This window comes from Lonchura striata, chromosome 2 (genome assembly GCF_050655825.1).
Source record: "Lonchura striata isolate lonStrDom1 chromosome 2, ASM5065582v1, whole genome shotgun sequence".
NCBI classification, from domain to species: domain Eukaryota; kingdom Metazoa; phylum Chordata; class Aves; order Passeriformes; family Estrildidae; genus Lonchura; species Lonchura striata.
Window position 1 is genome coordinate 6,076,541 of NC_140704.1, and position 12,342 is coordinate 6,088,882.

Below are 12,342 nucleotides of genomic sequence, written 5' to 3' on the forward strand. Positions count from 1 at the left end.
GGGAGCTGGAGGAGAGCGGAAAAAGAAGTTATTTTGAGCACAAAGCCTCTAGGCAGATGTAGCTTGTGGAACTATCACAGGCAGCCTGAGTTACTGGAGCAAATCAATACTAATTATTTTAAGGCTGAGGCCTTATGCTGGGCCTTCTCAGAGTGCTCATGGTGATCTTTTATTGCTTCTTTTGTAAATTTGTGGTGTGAGCTGTGATCACGGTGTGCAGAGCAAGGGTACTCTGAGGAAAGGGAAAGTCCCACTGTTTAGTCTCACCATACTCTCCAGCACCCTTGTACAACTTCTGTCTGCAGCAGGGTGTGCAGACCCCAGTGAGGGATGGGTTTCATGCTTTCAGTCCTTTGCAGGATAGGAGGTTTCCAAAAACTCCATCCTTCAAGAATAAGACCATGACCAGGTGTCGCTGTCGAGGCAGGATGGGAATGAGAAGACTCTGGCCAGAAGGCTGCTGAGAGTAAAACTCTGGTTTATTCAAAATACACTGCTCTTCTATACAGAGCTTCATGAGGACCAATTCCATTGGTTCTGAAGTGAAAACAACCCAAACATTCGTGCAGAGTGCTTGACGCACAATGAAAGAACTTAACTATAAACAATGTGAAAAACAAGAGAGATAAATAATTATTTACATTCTTCTCCAGCTCTTTCCCAGGCTTCTGCCTGGCTAAAAGTTCTCTTTTGTCTCTTTGAATCTGAGACCCACAGTCAGGCCTTTGCTTTAGGAGAAAATATTCCTTCAAGGCCCCTCCAAGCAGCCTCACCACAAATGAGAAGAGAAAGGAGTTTGAGATCCACAAACTGACCACTGGTGCCACCTCAAAGCAGGGAGACTGAATGTGAATCAGTGCAGTTTCTCCACACTCTTCCACCAAGGAAAATGCTTCATCCCCTTCACAAAGGCAGCATTCCTTTGGCCATTGCCACACTCATTTATAGGACACAGCTCATGCAGTTTGCAACCATAACTCAAAACCAGGATCCTATCAGTGGTCCAAACTCTCCCTCCAATCAACATAGCTGTTTATTGGGTCTTCACTGATACTGAAGATGAATATTCAAGGGAAAATTGCTCTTATCTGGCAAGAAGATACCTAAAACTCTCAACCCAGTGGCTGCTCAGCCCAAATCCATGAGCTATCCAGTGGTGAAGGCTGTTGTCTCACCTCTCACTGCTGCCCATCCTACCTACATTACCTACATCCCAAATAGGATCATACGACAGAAGTAATCTGCAGCAGCCATCCCACAGTATTTTTTATTACCTCCAGAAGCTCCTGTGGTCCTTCTGCTGCCTGCTGATCATGAAGAAAGAGGAGCTAAGAGGCAGAAGTGCTGTGCAGAGCCATTCCTGAGCGTGTCCTGGTCTGTACAGGATGAAGGAATGCAGCTGCATCTCAGTGCCGTGCTCAGGTAATCATGATACAGCAAAGCTGGCTTTGATGCATGACATGGGGCTGGGAAGGGCAAGGGTAGCCAGAAGGTCGACCATAAAAATCAGTGCAGTGGTATCCACCACCATTTAGTCTCCCATTTTCCAGAGGGGGTTATAATGTTTTTCTTTTTTAAAGGCTCTTCCCCGCATTGATTTTATTTTCTGTGATTCAGTGGCTGAACCAGGAAACAAAAAATGAATTATCTGTTTCCTTCTGTGAGTTTTCTTTCATATTTATTCTTTTTAGAAGAAAAAAAGATAATTATATTTCCAATAAAAATACCAGTTTGGTTTGTGAAGTTTTGGTTTAGCAAACAGCAAGGTACAAGACTACAATATTTTCAAAAATGTTTTTCTTATATTTTTGGGGGTGAAAAACCCTGAAAATGTGGTGTGATTTTGCCAAGCTTCAGTTTAACCAAAAATGACTTGTTTATAGTGAGTGAACTACTGTCTGAGAACTTGCTTCACGTAGCTCCATTCTCCACTAACCCTTTTTTGTCTTTTTAGATTTGAAATTCTTCAGGGAAGAGACTGACTTTCCTTTCACACAGGGGAGAGCACTTTGAAGATAAAAATTGTTAGAGCAGTGCTAAGTATTGTGTAGCCTCAGAAGAATGTTATCAGCTTACAAAGTCCCTTTGAAAAGTAGCATGCACTCAAAGACACTGACATCTGTCTGTAAAAAAAAAAACAAAAAAAAAAAGTAAGTTGTAGGTGGGGTTTACTCTCTGCTATATAACTTTCTCCTAGACCTTGACTGCATGAAGCATACTGCGAGTGAGGCATAGTTTCTCACAGTAACAACTACTCTTGATGAAACTGTTTTTAAGGATTCTGTAGCAGCACAAGGATGCTAAAGATTCCTGCATTCAGATCCACAAAACCTCCCTGGGTCACAGCAGACCAGCCCAGGATGCACAAAGACGTGACTCAGCAGATCAAGGTTTATTAACCAAGAGCCAATTTTCAGGTGATCCCACCTGTTCTGAGAAATTGCATTCTAGAAAGGTTTTTCTCATTGTCTCAGTGAGTATCACTGCAGCAAACGGAGTCATCAGCACAATCAGAGCTTTGGAGATGCATCTGTGAGACCCATCCATTCTGTGTTGTCTTTAGTAGGGAAAATAACTTCTGTGGCTTCACTCCCTGGCTAGGCTGTCTTTCTGAAAGGCTGCAGGGAACTCCAGGAATAATGCCTGCTATTTCTTCAGTCATGTGTATCATTCTGCTGTATTCTGGCTGGTGGGAGACATCCACTGATGGAAGAACTGGGACTATTTGACCCATCTTTTGAAGGAGTTGCCCTTTCTTCCTCCACTCTACCACTGCTGGCCGTGTCTGTGCCACAGCCAGTTCTACAGACCCAGGTACCCAGGTTGCTCCACTTTTAGTCCAGTCAGTGCTGGTTTCCACAGAAAAAAGCCTGCCTGTACATTCAAAGCAGGAAAAAATATCCTCTGAAAAGAGTGAGACAAGCAGTCAGTTCCAAGCTGTGTCCGTGGGCATGCACTCAAGTGTTGCTGCTCATCCAGCAGCCTTCACAGCCCAGCACCAAGGCTCCTCTTTGGAGACACCCTGAATCAGCTGGGCCAGAGAGGCTGAGCAGCTGGGGATTCCCTGGAGTGCTAGACAACTTTTTATGGTCCTACAGATGCTTTAGCACCTCTAGGATTGAAAGGTGTTGGAGCCCATGAGATCAGAGACCTGCTGTCCATGGGTGCAGCTGGTGATTTCAGACCTCACCGTGGTGCCTTGTGGTGCAAGAGAAGATGTCTGGGGCACCCAGCTCTCAGGGCAGCCCTTGGAGCTGGTGTCATGCTCCACCACGTAGCAGAACCTCACTTGGCCAAAGCAAGTGGTGAGTCTGAAGGACAAAAGCCCCGCAGAGTGAGCAGACTCCCTCCTTTCCCTTAACATCTAAGGTTGATTCTGCCAATTCATCTTCCAGAACTTCTTGGGAGCACGGGGCAGTCTGACCTTGCAGATCAGCCCCAGGGCTGGGAGCCATGGGAGAGCTTGGAAAGGCACTACAGCCAACTGGAAACGTTCTTCAGAGACCCCCTGACTTCCCTGTGCCTCTGGATCACTGTCCTGCATCTCACATGGGTGCATGAAGTCCAGCTGCTCCTCCTACTCCTGAGACCCTTGTGCATCTGCTAAGGGGATCTTCAGCCTAATTAAACTGGAGATCCCTTCTACAGCTGTCGCAGAACTGTATCCACTTCTAATTGTTGCAAGCAGGCTCTGCCATGAAGCAAAGCACAGCCTGTGCTTCCTATTGACCCCAGCTGCCTCCCCACCTCTGAAAAGCTCAAACAGAATGGTATAAACTCATCCACATGCAAGAATGTAGGAAAATTACCCATTAAATAAGAGCAAACAGCCCAAGCCATAAGCTCTCAGCTAGAGCATAAACAGTTAATAAGTAGTTATCATTTTTTGTTTGTTTGTTTGTTTAGTCTCAAGACTTCCATTAAAGGCAAACCCATGTCCTGGGGCAAGATAAGAGCTGAACTTGGTGAAAAAGTTCATTAAGGCAACTTGTTTCCTCAGGACAACATCATTTATAAATTTTGGTCTCAAAAAAAATAGATTGAGCACTATCCCTACCAGGCATGTCTACCCTCTAGAACCTCATATTCTCCTTTTTTAAACCTGGAGCAGTAAATTTGCCTAATCCCAGCTCAGATTTAACCAGTGATTTGCCACAGAGAATAGAGCCTTTGCAGCCTCTCAGAGTCACTCCCATCTCACCTTTATGCAGCAGGAACTTTCAGAGCTATCACAGGCCCCATTTATTGACATTAGGTTTTCAGAGTATCCCTCAGAGATGATAGCTAAGCTGCCAACAGCTCTTTCAGTCACTTTCTGAACTTGGGGCTTTATATTGTTCTTCCCAACAATATATAATTTTTTTGGGCTGCTTCCCAACTGAAGACCCCAAAACACTTTACACGAGGGGAGTAGCAGCACCTCATTTCACCAGAGGAAAATTGCAGCACAGAGAAGGTGGAAACCCCAGACCACATCATCAGAGTCCCAAATAAATGTAGGAAACAGTGGGACATAATTCTGCCTTGTTGGTCTGAACCACCCATGCTGGTGTCCCACACAGAGACCGCAGGTTCAAGGTTACTGGAAGATGTCCCCATGCCCCAGAAGACATTTTCAGGAGGGCTTAAATGTTCTTTGGGATATATAGGCACAGATTAGGGGTTTTCCCTCTTTGTTCAGATCCTATTGCTGCACCACACTGACTCCATGTGGTGTTGGCTGAGGGAAAACAATCCAGGAGAAGGAGAGATTGCTGGGATGTGTTCAGAGGGAAAAGACAGGTGAGCAGTGGTGTTCACACCACACTAATTATCTTTACCCAGAGCACGTGTTCATGGCACTTACTGAGCCTTTCCAATTACATGTATTCTGATATTCATTTAAGTGGGGGGGAAAATACGACATTTTTGTAAAATGCACTTTTAACTCCTGCTGAGAGGCAAGGTGGGAGCTGTGACACTGAAAATGAATAGTTACTTCTACTTTATTTATTAAATCCTCACCTCTTGTTGATGTATCTTCATCCCAAATAACTTTTGAACCAAACAGACACTTCACACCAATAAGAAAGAGATGAAACCTTCCCAAAGCTTAGAGGTTCCTTCAAGTTTCATAAAAATAGGCAGCCAGGTAGATAAGAGAGCTCCAAGCAGAAGGAATAATGGAGACCCCCAAGGAGTATTTGATGTGAGAGGAGCTAAATAGAGACACACATATGAGCACATACAGCTCTCTGTGCCCCAGCTGATGGATAATCCTGGCTTTGTCCCTGTGCCAGAGAATCCAAACATCAGACAAACCCTGGCAATGAGGCAGCTTTGATCCTGCCACAGGCTGAATCGCTGATCGCCTCTGGAATTTGCTCTCCTAAGGCTGAAGAATGTGGGGATGCAGGACAGGAGCAGCGACCTCCCAAAATTCTGCCCATGTCCTCCCACACCCCTCGGTGGCTCACCTTGTCATTTGCTTGCCATGTGCTCACTGCAAACGTTCCTTCCTTTAAGCTGTGACTGTGGACTAAAAGAGAAAGTGTGGTGGGGAGTCCTGAGAGGGCAGAGCTTTCCCACACTGACACCTCCAGACCATCTAACATCATCCCTTGGAGATGCCAATGAAACATATACTGTTAAGGGAGTAATCCCAAGAGCTGCAGAGTTCCTAGGGTCCTGATGTCCATTGCTTTGTCCATGGGGAAAATCAGCTTTTCTCCCAGAAGCTCACAGAAGAGTGTGTTACACCCACCAGGAGGAGATCCTCAAGGGTCAAAGCCCCCAGCACAAACCCCTGTGCTTGCCCTTGATGCATCCTGTGCCTCAAAACACCAAGAGATGGATATGAACCAACATGGCCCCAGCCACAGAAACACTTCAAAACGCCACAGATTTATTTAGATGAGAGTGCTAAGGAGCTCCAAACCCTCCTTTCCCCCTTATTGACACCACTGCATGCTCCCATGGACCCAACCTGTCCCCATTTCACATTGGAGCTGTGTCCATCCCCACTGAGTCCAAACCCAGACTGAGCTGCAGGAATGAAGGGGAGCCAAAGACCTGCTGTGGGTTTTTTTTGTTGCCTCTTCCAATCTCTATGCTGGGAGCTCAAAATATGGCAAATATGGCTCCTCATGCTTTCTTTGTCTGTGAAGCACCAGGGTCTTGCAGAGCACTGAGCACACTCACAGAAAAGTATTTTGTGGTAGCCCTGAGAAGCCAACCAGGTTCTGTCCCGTTGCATCCTGTGTTGTGGAAATCCCCAGTGACAGCTTCTGCTGCAGGGGCCGTGGCAGTGGTGAATGTGATTCCAAACCCTCCCTGCAGCCACCATTTATCCAGCTGGTGGGCGATGCTGCCCCCAGATTATAATTCTTAATTTAGAGAGTCTCTTCTGACATTTTGACTACTACGGCCTGATGCTCACAAGCTGTGCTCAGAGAGGGTGAAATTCAGCTCCTCCAATCACACCCAGTTCCTCTCTCACACTTTCTTTTCTTCCCTTCCTGATTCATTTAAAACAATCTATGAAAAATGTCACTGGTTTCCAGGAAAAGCATGGGTCTGACCAAGGCAAAAGTCAACTCCTTAATTTAAAACAGTTGAGGGGGGGGATAACCCATTGAAGCTGCTCAGCTAATGCACAAACAGTTTGTAATTACAGGAGCAGGCTGGGAAAACAGGACCTACCTAGGGAATATTCTTATTAAATAAAGCAGAATTCTGTCACCTTCTTAATCATGAAATATTGATGAAACTGTAAGCAGCCCCTCTGAGGTTTTAGCCTTTGCCCTCTCCTTGTGTGTGTGTATGTGTCCACACAAAGACAAAGGGGAAAAAAACACGCTCAAAGCCTACCCCTGGAGCTGCAGAATTCTAACCAAGCTGCTCTGTGCCAGTGGATTTTGCTGAGCTTGCACGGGCATATGGATTGGAGAAATAAAAATTCTTCACTCGGCACAACCAGAAACTCCTTTTAGACTGAATGAGTAATGAAGGGGTGATTGAACAGAGCTGAGAAACAAAGGGCATTTTAAAGGGAGGACTGTCCCATGGATCAGCAGAGGAAGGGCCAGTCTTCCTTACTTTGATCCACTCTACATGTTTTGGGATCAGTAAAGAGCTGATGAACTCCAGGTACCCTGGAGTACCAAACCTTCCCCTGGCCTTATGAAGATGTGCTTGTGCCTCTTGTTCCTGGAAAAACAAGCAACAGGAATCTGTTTGCACAAGCCAAAGGCCAACCAGAGTAGCATTTGGGTTGCTGGAGCTCTTAGCACTCATGATCCTGCTCGGAAAGTCGAGGAGTCCCAAAAAAAGCAGCACCCAAGATGCCACAGCCTGTGAACTCCAGCTGGATGGACTCAGTGCCCACCAAGAGCCACATCTGGAGCTGGGACAAGCCCCCACTGGCCCTTGGTCTTAGAAGGTTTCTGAGATGCTACAGCTTGAAGGTTCACACCATCCATTTTTGGGGTGCCAGAAACTCGTCAGCCACTCAGCAGAGAGCGAGTCAGCTCCAGGCCAGCACCACACCTCTCACACCGTTTAGCTCACCCCTTGGCACTGCCAGCTGCAGCCATCAATTTTCTGGGGGGGGCTCAGCAACAGGAGCCCAGAAAAGCCCTGAGGGGGAAGAGCCAGGGACTATGAATAATGTGGGTGAAAACAAAAAGTGTAGGGAAGAAAAATCACAGGCAAATTTTCATCCCTTCACACTCCTCTGTGCAGTGGGAAGGGACAGAAACTCTTCTCAAACCAAAAATAACTATGCTCCATTCCACTTCTGTGACTCAACTCCATGGTCCTAACTGAGACAAATAAATAAAGAAAAGTGGGAGCATCCCAGAAAGAGAGAAACAGACATCAGGAACCACAGGCAAGAACTGGGAGGCCAGTACATCACCAATAAGGTATCCAAAAATGCAGACACTTGTCTGAGCCTGAGTTTTATCATCACTTCTGCAAGAGTGGATGAACAGGGCTGAGGAAGGAAAAATAGATGGGTAAGAAGGACTGACCACAAGGATAGGCCAGGAGCAGCAGTTGCAGCATGAGGGTATCAGGACTTCCCTGACAAGGAAATATCACAGCTGGGAGTAGCTGGAAAAGGGAACTGGGGCCAGGCTGGCTGGAAAGCAGGGGCAGGAAGGATCAAAGCACTAGAGGAGAAAGGAGGACAAAGAGGGGGAGGCTGCAATGGCTTAGAGAGGGAGAGATGGAGAGATGCATCAAGCAGCAGGGGAGCCTTCTCTCTGCCCACTGCGGTAATGGGGTCTTTGTTCTGCTCCTTTCATGTCCGTGCACATCCCGGCCACGGACAGGAGCTGAATCAATCATCCCTGGTCCCAGCGGAGGGCAGGGCATGATTGATTTGCTCTCCCTGATGGTTGGCTCTGAAAGGACACGCTCTCATTACAGTTTGTTTCTGGGTACCGCTCTCTACTCCAGATCTAAATGCTGCAAAAGCTCCCACCTCCACCACGGGATGATTCGGTACTACAGTTTCCTCCCAACTCCCTGAGAAAGCTATTTAAAAAAAAAAAAAATCTACATTAATGAAACCCCAAAACAACAAGACACGTCCCCCAAATTTACCACTTGCTGCTGAAACATAAAGCTGTGGCCATGAGTGATTTTAGTGCTCATCTGCTCCAAATTCCAGTCATGCTTGTCACACTCCCACAGCCTCTCTCTAATTGTCAGGCACAGCCCTTTGTATTCCTAATCACCCCTGAAAAGGCCTCGCTCCCTCCCGGGATCTGGGGGGCACCCTGGGGTGCCTGCATGGGGCGAGGCAGCCCTGCTCCTGCTCTGGCACAGCAGGCTGCCAGCTGCTCCGGGAGGATGCTGCAGGGGACAGAGATGGCCCCTAGTGACCAGAGGGAGATGGAGAACCCTGCCCAAGGGCAAAAGCTGGGACACGGAGGCAGGTGGCTCTTGGATGCATGACCAGGAGCAGAGAGGGGGTGGTGCCACCCAGCTCAGGTTCATCTGTGTCACCAAGTCCTTCTGGCTGAGCTCATGTACTTTCTGCAGTGGACAGTGCTGCTGATGAGTCAAACACACACCTGTGGGAAAGGACAATCAATTTCAAGGAGCTTTTCCCCCTCTTCAGTGCAGCTCAAGCATCCCACCGATTTCAGACATGGGTGGAGGCAATACTATTAGCTACCAGGGCCATTGCAATGTTAAGCAGACAGTTTATCTGCAGGATTTAATTATTCACCATTTTAAATTCTTCCCACCTACATGCTCACATACCCTTCAGCCACTTTTATTCTAAATCAAATCATCCACAACTATGCTATGTTCTCATTGAAGTGTTGCTCGTAGAAACATGGAAAGATTTCAGGTGCAGAAGAACCCTCAAGATCATGGAGCAGTGAATGATTCTGCTCTCCAATCCATCACCTTGCACACTGAAATGGATCTGATGAGGTGCAACTCAGCTATGTAAAATGGACTGAGTGTTGTGGAGAATCTGGCAAGTCAGAGCCAAACAAATTTCTTCAGAGAAAGTGCTGCACAAACCCAAATCTTCTGCAAGGACTGGTTGGAGGAGAGGAGCAGAGAGAGGAGAGGCTTTCAGGACCAACTCATTGGAGAAGTGTCTGAGAAAACTGAAGTGTCTGAGAAATCCAAAGTGTCTGAGTTATAGGAACAGCAAAATAGGGCAACCATAGTGAGATTGAAGCATGTTAGAACCACCAGACACTAGAGACAGCTTCTGGTAGTGATGTCCTTCTGAGCAGGTCCTTACAACAGCCCTGCTCTCTTTCGGGACTGAGGAGTGTTTGTGATACCAGGTCTGTGCTGATGCAATCTAGTTTAATGTCCAGCAGAAAGAATTCCCTGTTTTCAGCACCCAACGGGTTAAAAAAGTGTTAGCACAGCCCAGGCTTCCACAGGCAGTTTGCAGCTGAGCTGTTAATTTGGGAATGTCTCAGCTTCACCTCCAAGTTTTGAAACTTTGCCATGCCTTTTCATTAGCTGTGTTTTCCTTCTGGAAACTACCACATATCTGTATCACTCGATCTTTACAACAAAGCCCAAAGGGTTTTATACTCTTCTGTGAGTGCTCCTGACTGTTCCCAGCTCACTTCACTAGGAAAAGCTGCTTCTGCTGGCTGCATTTACTGCTCATATAGGCAATACATTTTCCAGATTCTTTCCACCTTCCTCCTTTTTACCAGAGATGTGCTCCAACATGAGAACAGACTAAGCTGAAGCAGAGGAAATGTCGCAGCCATGTTGGCCCAGCAGTTTTATAGCAGAAATGTCTTTGGAAATCAGCTCAGAGCTCTGTGCACAGACAACAGTAACTGTTTGTGTAACAAGTTTGTTTAACTCCAGCCTTGCTTCTAACAGCAGCATCCCGTGGATGCCATAAATCTCAAGAAGTAAAATTCCTACTTTCACAAAGAAAAAAAAAAGAAGAAAAAAAAAGAGGGACAAAAGAGATGAAAGAGATTATATAACAGTATAATATTAATGGAGACATTATTCTGATTTCATCTTGTGCTCTATGACAAGGTGCAGCAAGGGCCAGCTGTTCCCTGAAGGGTATCCCTAAGACCAAAGGAGACACAGCAGGATACCAGATACAACATACCTTTGAAACACCATCCTAAACACAACTCTGAAGTCACTGCTTCCAGACATAGATTTTCAGTCACCTTTAGCAGAGCTTTCCTTCATCTTTCTCTGTCTGCTTTGTCCTGGCTCCAGTAGAGCTGCCCAGGTTGGTACCAGTTCAGATCAAGGCTATCCAGTCCTAGATCTGGGATTTATGCTGGCTTAGAAACCACAAATAACACCAGGGAATCATTCCTGCTGCACCAAGGTCTACACAAACATGAAGTAAGAGATACTATCTGCAGAAGCTCACTCAAAGAAAAAGGCCCCTCACTACACATTGAGGTCTGGAGTGTGTCCAGAGGAGGGAATGGAGCTGTGGGAGGTTCTGGAGCACAAGTCTGATGGGAAGCACCTGAGGGATCTGGGGGGACTCATCCTGGAGAAAAGGAGGCTCAGGGAGGGATCTTCTCACTCTCTTACAATTCCCTGACAGGAGGGTGCAGCCAGGTGGGTGTTGTTCTCTTGTCCCAAGTGAGAAGCAATAGGACAACAGGAAATGTCCATGAGTTGCACCAGGTGAGATTTAGACTGGATAGCAGGAAAAATTTCTTCACTGAAAGGGTTGTCAGGCATCAGAACAGGTCGCCCTTGAAGGGGTAGAATCACCATCCCTGGGGGTATTTAGATGTGCCACTTGGGGACATTGTTTAGTGGTGAATATGGTGGTCCTGCATCAACAATTGGACTTGATGATCTTGGAGTCCTTTTCCAACCTTAAGGATTCTAAGATTCCATGTTTCTGAATGAAACAGGGAATGACACCACAGTGACAGGGAGATGTCTGATGGAACATGGCAGTGTGTTGCACGTTGGGTGTCTGAACACCACACACTGATTTTGCTTTTACAGCACTGCTTAGGGCTGTATTTCCACCCTGATGTACTGAACCCTGCTGTGGTTAAGCTCACCCAATTTAAGAACAGAAGTACCCTCAAAAAGCCCCACTTGGGAAACCTCTGTTCTGTGGGGAGTCAGTGACAGTTCAGTGACATTGCTCTAAATTCTCCTCTGGGCAAACCAATCACTGCCATGAAATTGTTGCCTTCTTTCCTGTCTTTCCTGCCTGTTCCCCATTTGACACTTTTCACAGTGACAGTCATCAGCCTGTGTATAATATAATCAAAAAGCTGATTCTGGCTTCAAGTCATTCCAGAAAAAAATTTCACAGCACCCCACATTAAAATGCAGCCTCTGTCTTGCACCTTCCTGTTAGGTAACTTTCTGCTTCTTCCCTCCACTCCATGTTTTTGGGTTTAGAGGGTTTAGGTTTGTTTGTGATTTTTTTTTTTTTTTTGGTACTATCACATTATCCCATGTTTGCAATTGTAAAACCACATTATAAAAGCAGCTGATATTGAACTAATTTTATCACAGGGCTAGTAATAAAGTTTAACACCAACTATAATATTGTTGTACACCAGAAATATTGCAACAGAACTGTAATATCCTGTTAAATTCATTTTCCATCCAATACCACAAGATCTGCTGAAAGATGTTAGAGGTGAAAGGTTTGTAGATTTTTAATTTTCCTCTTTTTTTTGGCTTTATTTTTGCAAGGCACTATAAACGTTTAAATTTCATAAAAATATACATCACAAGTCCAGAAGTAATCGTTCTAGTGACACATCTAAAGACTTCATTGTCTGAAAAATAATGTATGGCTAGCAGCTACCCTGCAAAGCAAAATACATCATTAGAACCAGCCCACAG

General features: G+C 45.9%; 1 long non-coding RNA gene across 1 annotated transcript; it reads left to right on the forward strand.

Annotated features, from left to right (window-relative positions):
• Positions 1-336: 336 nt before the first annotated feature.
• LOC146768100 (uncharacterized) lies at positions 337-8,521 on the forward strand. The gene is made up of 2 exons (XR_014950482.1): positions 337-1,422; positions 1,955-8,521. It is a non-coding gene; the product is annotated as an uncharacterized LOC146768100 (long non-coding RNA).
• Positions 8,522-12,342: the final 3,821 nt, after the last annotated feature.